The sequence below is a fragment of the Nannobrachium achirus genome, assembly GCF_963921795.1.
Source record: "Nannobrachium achirus genome assembly, chromosome: 9".
NCBI classification, from domain to species: Eukaryota; Metazoa; Chordata; class Actinopteri; order Myctophiformes; family Myctophidae; genus Nannobrachium; species Nannobrachium achirus.
Window position 1 is genome coordinate 33,740,242 of NC_137818.1, and position 8,619 is coordinate 33,748,860.

Consider the following 8,619-nt stretch of genomic DNA (forward strand, 5'->3'; position numbering starts at 1 on the left):
TCCCATATAGCGCCACCTCCAGGCCGATTTTTAAAAACACATTTTTGGACACTGCTCCTACAGATTTTGCCCTAAAATCACGAAAATCACTACACAGTATGTCTACACTCATGTCATCAACATGGATCAGGAAGATTTTGGCAAAACACATTTTTGCCCTATTTGTGGATATAAGTGACCTACGGTCGCTTATCTCCCGATTAGGGAGTCTTACTGGTATATTACCTTGTATTGATGTTGATGTATTGATGAATTTATTACCTTGCTTATTGTAAGTCGCTCCGGATTAAGAATGTCTGCCAAATGCCTAAATTGAAAATTGAATTGCCTTGTTGAAAAGTGCTATACAAACAAACTTGCTTTACCTTGCCTTGAATGAGAACATACCTGTACAATGAAGAGTAGATGCACTCCAAATGGTTAAAGTACTTTAATTTCCTTGATAATTATGGTTGTGATTGTCTGGTCATAGGCTAATAATAAAACTTGTGTAAAGGAGAAGAATATTTATTTTAAATTCACAAGCAATATGAGTCACATTTACTAAATAAAATGCTTTATTTTCTTATGGTTTCAGTGCCATTAAAATATAGAACACTGTCAGTGTCTTAAATCAATTTCATTTGTATTTGCTGTTTTCTAAAAACAAAACTTGTTTTTTTCAAAAGTTGATAGCAATAGAATAAAATATAAATGTCATTGTTGATTTCATTTATTTCATTGTGATATTTATTATTTAATGTTTGGACTAAAAAGTCCATAGTGTTCTGACCTGAATACCATGATGAGGAGGATATAGACAGAAAAATCAATTCTGCGATGTGGCTGCATATTTCATGTATTAATATGTCAGTGCCTGCCTTCTAGTAGTTCTGATATGTAGTTGTCTAGAACCTCAGATCCAACCGATATATCCATATCGTCGTTGTCGGGTGAAAACCTAGTATGTCCAAAACTGTTCGTTTTGCATTTATCATTTTAAAAATGATTTAAACTAGTGAAAACAGCCGATCTACAAGCACACAACGCCTCGCACCGCGAGGCATTGTGTGCTTGTAGATCTGCTGTTTTCACTACTTTTGTGCGACGGCCTTGTATGATGGAGCAGGGCCTTGCTTCGCAAAAAAACGTACAAATTTGAAACTTGGAGATACGAGGTTTCTGCCCGACAGTGACGATATATAGATATCCAGTTGTCCAGAACCGATATATGGGCATGACAATAAATGGGCATATACCGATGAAGAGTATAAGAGGACATTGTATGAAGATTTTGGTAACACTCCCTATGGAGCCTACAGTGCATTAATAAACCTAAAATAATGCATAATTATATGCTCATACAAATGTATAATTATAGTAGTATAATAATATATATAAGCACTAAAGTAAATACTTAAAATGCTTCATAACAATCATAACATACTATCAATCTTGTTATGACAGTCAAGTATCAGTATCACAATCTGGGCATTTTGGGCAAATATCAATGTATTATATTTAGTGTAGTTACCATAGGCATTGTTTGCCGGACTAACTCAAATCGACCGGCTTCATCGAGAATCGTGTGCTTGCATTTTGCTAAGAGATACATTGTTGTTGAGGTAGAATACATTTTCCCCATTGGCTTGAATGGGAAAATGCTAAAACGGCAACCACATTGCATCTTCCTAGTTGTCATAGTTGTAGTAGGCTATAAGTAGCTATTGAGTACTATATGCAAAAAGTAATGCCATTCCTGGATGTGTATGCAAGAAACCTATTGTGTATTTTTAGATATATAATTTCATAAATGTAATGCTTAAAATTGAACATACATCATTGTTTTACTGTCTATAGTAAAGAGAACTTTGATTTGAAAAAGAAAAAAAGTGGTGGTGCATGGAGTTAAAACCCATCAGCTGTGAGGCTGTGACCTTGCCTTTTAAAGGCCAAATTCATTAAACACAGCAATATTCATAGCAAATAATCACAAAAGTTTATACCTTTTATACTTTTTATTTCACAATAATGTTTACAGAATCAACAACAATATAACAACTGATACAGAGAAATAAGACAAATATTAAAATAAAACAAAATGCATACGGGAGAGATGTGTTTCATTAAGTGCTGTTGTTCACCAACTGTATTTCCAGTCATTGCAAATGTTCTGTGCTGTGTTCACTACTGGCTGTAGCTCCGTCAACTTAGTGCTGCTGTCGATCGTCTGGATCCCTGGGGATACATTGTATCCATTGTACATAGGAGCAGTGCTATGAAACATAGGATCAGTGCTATGAAAAGCCAAGCCACTGGGCACAGTGGGCAGCACTGTAAAGTTGCCCCTGATGGGTTGCCTGATGATGGGGATCTGGAATGACTGTCCGCTGCTCAACTGCATGATGGTGGCTGCCGTGGGCTCCGTGGACTGGGCGCTGCAGGGGGGGTCCAGTAGGGGTAGAGAAGCCTCTGTCTGCCCCTCGTTGGGGCTCCCTGACTCTGACGACACCTGGAAGGTTAAGTCGGTCTCCTCAAAGCCCTTGGAGCTCATGCGCTCGTCTGTGGACGGATCATAGTTTGATGGGGGGTCCGGGGAGTTGAGGCATGTTTGGATCAGGGCTTTTCCCTTCTCCCCAGTGAGCATGGGCTGGAGCTTGCGAGTGGCATTGGTGTAAAGGTGTCCCGTTTCACTGACCATCAGTAGGAAAACCTGGGTACCTGTCAGCATGGCCAGCTCATGGGCCTTCTTCATAATACCAGTCTTCCGCTTGCTGAAGGTTGCGTATCGGCTGTGCTTGTCTTTGATCAGTTCAATTTTAATCTTTCTTTTCCCTTTTCCCCCCGGCCGCCAGACCGCTGCCTCCGTCTTGCCTATCTTGCAGCGCTTTACAGATCTGCTCCTCTCGAATGACTCTCTCCTCTCCACAATTGGTGGGTGGTAATCGGCATCTTCCAGGGATGAGTCAATGTCTGACTCGCTGCAGCTTGAAGGTGCATTCTCTCCATCATCTCTATCTGGGTTGAACCTGACTGCACGCTGTGCCTGCATAGGCATGGCAACATCTCCTGTGTTTAACCTGCCCAAAACAGGACGCATCTCTCTCCTGCCTGAAACAGACTCATTTCCTAATTGAGTCAATCCAGACTGGCTCTGTGACATCATTTTAATTGTTGTTTACTGTTGTTCTTTCTCTTCTCTGCTGTTCTCTTCAGAAGTTTTGCACCTCACTGTGTCGCTTCCACACTGATTGTTGTGGCCTCCGCGCTGCCTTTTAAAGGGCCAATAAGCTGACGTCACATTATGTACACGTAACCTAGCAACGCGTGTGCTGCGCGCGCGTCGCTCAACACAACAGCTGTTTCCGGGTCAACGTGAACATAAACAAACCATAATGGCGGATCCCCGCCCGGTTCTCACAGTATTCAAAGTAACTTATTTCTTTCATCAATATTATGTAGAGTGAATACATTTGCTGAATTTGCAAAAAACGAGAGACCAGTGTTGCTGTTCGCTCTGGAGGAATGATCCGCGGCAGCGTTCATACTGCTATGAAAAACGACTAGCTAACGTTGAGGAGAGGATGGGTTGTAGAACTTTTAAAACTCTGTAGTAGGCTATGTTGTCAATTATCTGTGTCATGTGCAAAACAATTACTTATCAACGCGTCGCGATGCGATAGGATGGGCTATACTTTCATTTTTGGTCAGTGTGGTGGACAAAGTAGGCCTACAGTAGTACACAAACAACAACTAGTTTAAAATCCCAGTTACACAGCAGTGACCGCACCAACAACACTTGCAGTGAGACAACAGGTTATTGATTGATTGAATACTTTATTAGAAGTTCGCATAGGAAAAGCACAGGACAGTACAGTTCAGATACAAGGTCTACTAATAGGATTTAAACCCAAGAAAGCACATGTCTGGTGTGGTGTATATGGATGAATTAGTTTTAACTTTTGACACACAGTTTAGAAATACTTTACGACTGTTTATTTTTTCTTATTTCCTCTGCATAGTAGGCCTACTGTGTTTTATCTGTCTGTCATTCAATGTTATATGAGTTAATAAAGGATCTACAACATTTAAATATGTCTAGTGCTTACTTGAGCTTATCCTTTTAGTTGACCTTGTACCATTGAACTGTACTGTCATAAACTGTACCTTTTCTATGCAAACTTCTAATACATATTTCAATCAATCTTCAATCAATGTAGCCATTGCAAGTTACTATGACATCAGAGTCAGACAGACTATCAGCTTTAATTTAAATTTATTTTGTATTGGGTGACCATATTATTTGTCAAACGTGGGCTTGAGTTTGTCGGTCAGTTAATCAATGAATAAACTAATCAGTCATTCATTCAACTTTATTGTCACATCACACGGGAGGCTGGAATTCTTTGAGTGAGCTCTCAATGTTGAGCAGTTAACACGCACACGTTTTATACTGAAATATTATATTTTATATTTAAATATATATTTAAAAAAACAAAAACAACGATAACCTACTGGTTGTCAATGGATGGGGAAATAAATATATTTGGAAGTCAATATGCATCACAGCCATATGACAACACTGTCTATATATATATATATATATATATATATATATATATATATATATATATATATATATATATATATCAATATGACAATGTCCACATGGCGGCCATTCTGTTATTGGATCTTGTTTGAATGCCCTGTTATAAACTCTTTTCTATACATTTTGCTTTCTTTATAACAGATCAGCTGTCAACCTATAAGAAACATCGCTGCAGGAAACTTTGGTATGGCTTTGATAGCTGTTTCACCCCCTTCTGTATTCAAAACTGTGCTTGGACAATACAAACTCAAACAAGTATCTAAAGTAAGTTTTTAAACTTAATCTATGTGTTCATAAGCAAATAATACATCTAAGTGAAAATGCACTAAATAAGGGTATTTTCCCACTCAGTTTCCACTCATGTTTGGCTTCAGTAGATTCTAGTAGTATGTTGCATTAGTTGTAGTCTGTGGAGTAATTTTATGGTCATCCTTTGCCCTTTGTGGAACTAGCAATGACTTACAGTAAGCTGCGAATATGTGCTGGCAAACTCCCTTTGTGTTATTATGTGGACATTTATTCATTTTCAATTTTGTGTTAACTATTGTGTTATGACTCACCTTGACACATAGCTGTTTAATATGCTGGATGGGCTGGATTTAACAAAAGGTGTTCCCATTTATTGGTTAATAAGTGCTTCCTTATTTAGACAAACATGACACTTAACAGCCTTTTCCCCCTCTCCTGTCTTTCTCTCAGATATACTGCAGGAGCATGAGCATCTAGGATAAAGGCAAGACTGTACTAAGATGTGCCTCGTTGTACTGACCATATGATACCACAAGATGTCACTGTGTCCTCACTTACATTACATGTTTGCAGGCGTGAGGCAAGAGGTGAGCTCAGGACAGATAGCCCACCCTTTCTCTCATGTGTAAACTTCCCCTTGGATATATTAGATTTGGCTCAGATTCACCATGGCTGTTTTGCAGTGATCACCGATACTGTAGGGGTGCAACAGTTAATCGAACTAATCGACTTATATAATGTAATTGATATGGTATTGGTATTTTGGGCATGTCATTATAGCATCATTTGAGACCAAAATCTAGCTGAGCCATGTTGAATGTCTGTCCCCCATAACTGATTTCAAAATACTACTGTTTGATTATAAAGCAGTCAATGGTTTAGGGCCAAAATACATGATTTCTGATCTACTGCTACATTAAGTAATTGTCTTTGTCTTGTCCTATGTTTTTCTCTTGTCTCTTTCTTTTCTCTTCTTCAGACGGCACCCGTGCTAGTGTAATAACAGGATGGGGGGCGCACTACAAATCCCCTACCTATGAACCTAAAGAATCATCCAGACCTCTCAGGTCATCTGGGACACGTCTGTTTCAAAACTAAGATGGAGAAGGAGCTTCAGTTTTTTTGCACCACATCTGGAATAAACTCCCAGAGAGGTCTGCTACAACACTTTTTGGAATGACCTTTGTCAATGTAAACAGGTAGTTAAAAGGTCGGAGCGTTTGGAATTGCGACTGCTCGGCTGTCCGCCATTACACCGTCCGGAACCACTGGTCCATAATTATATTCGCATATAGCCTGGCTTGGCCAGACTATATACTAATGCAGCTATTTAACAGCAGTTTGTTTTAACATGGGTGGATTGTCTGGCTGTGCAAGGCTAATTCGCATATAGTAATCCAGTTGTCCTGAACCGTCAACCAATCCACCCAATATGCCCATATATGGGGATGCCAATATACATAAATATGGGCATAAAAGGGACGGGTAGTCAGACAGATACAGAGATCTCCATATATGGGCATGAAAGGGACAGGCGGGTGGAGTGTGTTGTCTTACCTCAATGTGTCATCATGGCATCAGGCGCAAACAATTCAGGCAGCATGGGCACAAAAGGGGGCATACCCATTTATGGGCATATACTGATGACATCATTGATCTCCGCATAAAAGGGTGGACTGACAGTTACAGAGATCTTCATATAGGGTACAGCAGTGGAGGCCATTTTGTGGTGCCACAGCACAGATAGAAGGCTATGGGCCAAGATGGAAATAACAAGACATGCCAGTAGAAGTAAAATTATTGAAAATTGATACTCCAGTAAAGTAAAAAAGAAAAAGTCAAAATTGTACTTAAGTATAGTACTTACTTTCCACCACTGACAGTGAGATCCTGCTCTTGGAAAAGTCAAGTCCATATTCACAACAGTTATTTTCACCATGGTTATGTCATAAGTGTTTAATCTATATCCTTCTACTATTCTGTTAACAGGATTGTGCATGCCCTGATGTTTGGCCATCAAATGCAAATCCTAACATAAACTGAGAGCTTTGCAATGCATATAGTCTACTGTATGAATCTATGCTCTACAATGTCCTGTTGTACTATGGAATGTCCATGTGCTTGTAATCCTGTTTCAATTAATTGTTTAAAATTACTGCAGGATGTGATATACCAAATAGTGTTGTGTAGTCAGGTGATCAGAGATCTCAGCCATCTGATATGTCTGATGACATCTATGTAGAGATGTCATCAAATGTAAGGACAAAACAAATAAGAGCATTGCATAACCAATGCAAAGACAAGCGGACTTTCATAAGAGATGGTATCAGGATTGGGTGTCAAAGCAGTGGGTGTATATCGGACAGTGAGCCAGGAAAATCTGTGAAATAAACCCTGACATGCAAATCTTGAACCACACTGATGAGTACTGTACAAATGATACTAGTCTGACTAAAGTAGCCTACTGCATATCCACATTAATGCAGTGCAATATTTGTCATTTCAGCAGTTTTTTAGTGTAACCATGTTTTGACAATGATGTATTACATTGTTGGAATGTTAATGTGGGAGAAAGAAACCCTAGCACTATCCTCAATTGTGTGTGTGTTAAGGCCCATGGGTCAGGGTGGATTTCCTGTGTTAATAGCAGTATGGAGTGTCAGATTTGTGGGGCGCACTCCCACCCATGTCTGAGTACTGTATGTGAGCTATGGCAGATGGTAAATACAGTAGCACATATATAAATAGCGTGTGTGTGAGAGAGAGAGACATACAGAAACATAGAGCAGGGTCAACAGTAAAAATCCATGAGATTTGTGTTCTCTGTGAACTGCTGTACTTGAGAACAGAACACATATCTCTCCCTAGCATACAGAAATAGCATCAGGACTCTACGGGTCTTTGCTTCCTTTTATCTGAAACTATGTGGAGTATTACCATGGAAACGGCAGAGAACTGCCCAAAGTACTGTCAAAGAGCCAGTACACAGACAAGTCATACTATTTTAAATTTGATGTGGCAGCACTGTGGTTATAGGCTACTTAAAGCTAAGCCTTGTTGTGACAGACCCTTTTCCCTGAAAAGCATGACTTTGATACATTGTCAAGACACCCCCCCCCCCCCCCACACACACACACTCCCAGGGCAAACAGCTTCACTGAAAATATCCGTTCTACAAGCTCAGAGCACGCCATGCTGCAATGCGTTGCAAGCTTATAGATCTGCTATTTCTGCTGCATGTTCGCCCGCCCCAGAATAGGGAAGCTATATAGGTTAATTTGGTTAACCTTAGAGCTGCTATGCACTTGCTATTGCTCTGGTGGGTGAACTGATGACCTTGTTGAGAGATTGGAATTTTTAAAAGCACAAATCCTGGTTGTGTGATTTCCTGTGTTACATTATGAGTGTCGGGGTAATAGTCCCCCCTTACTTACACAAGGAGGAATAATAATAAGCCTTACACACACCCAATCTCTGAACTTACATAACTATGAATAACATCCATAACATTGCATTTCACAAGCAGTCTCTGATACTTGGAACAGTGTTCTGCAGTGTCTTTGATTAAAGGTGGTGTACGTGATATTCAGTGGTGTAAGAAGTAGGCTACTAACATCTCTTATTTAAGTAAAAGTATTAATACCGCAGTGTAGAAATACTCTGTTTCAAGTCAAAGTTCTGCATTCAAAATGTATTTAAGTAAAAGTGCAAAAGTTATCAAAATATACTTAGTGCCAAAAGTACTCATTGTGCAGAATGTCCCATTTCACAAGTTCAATATG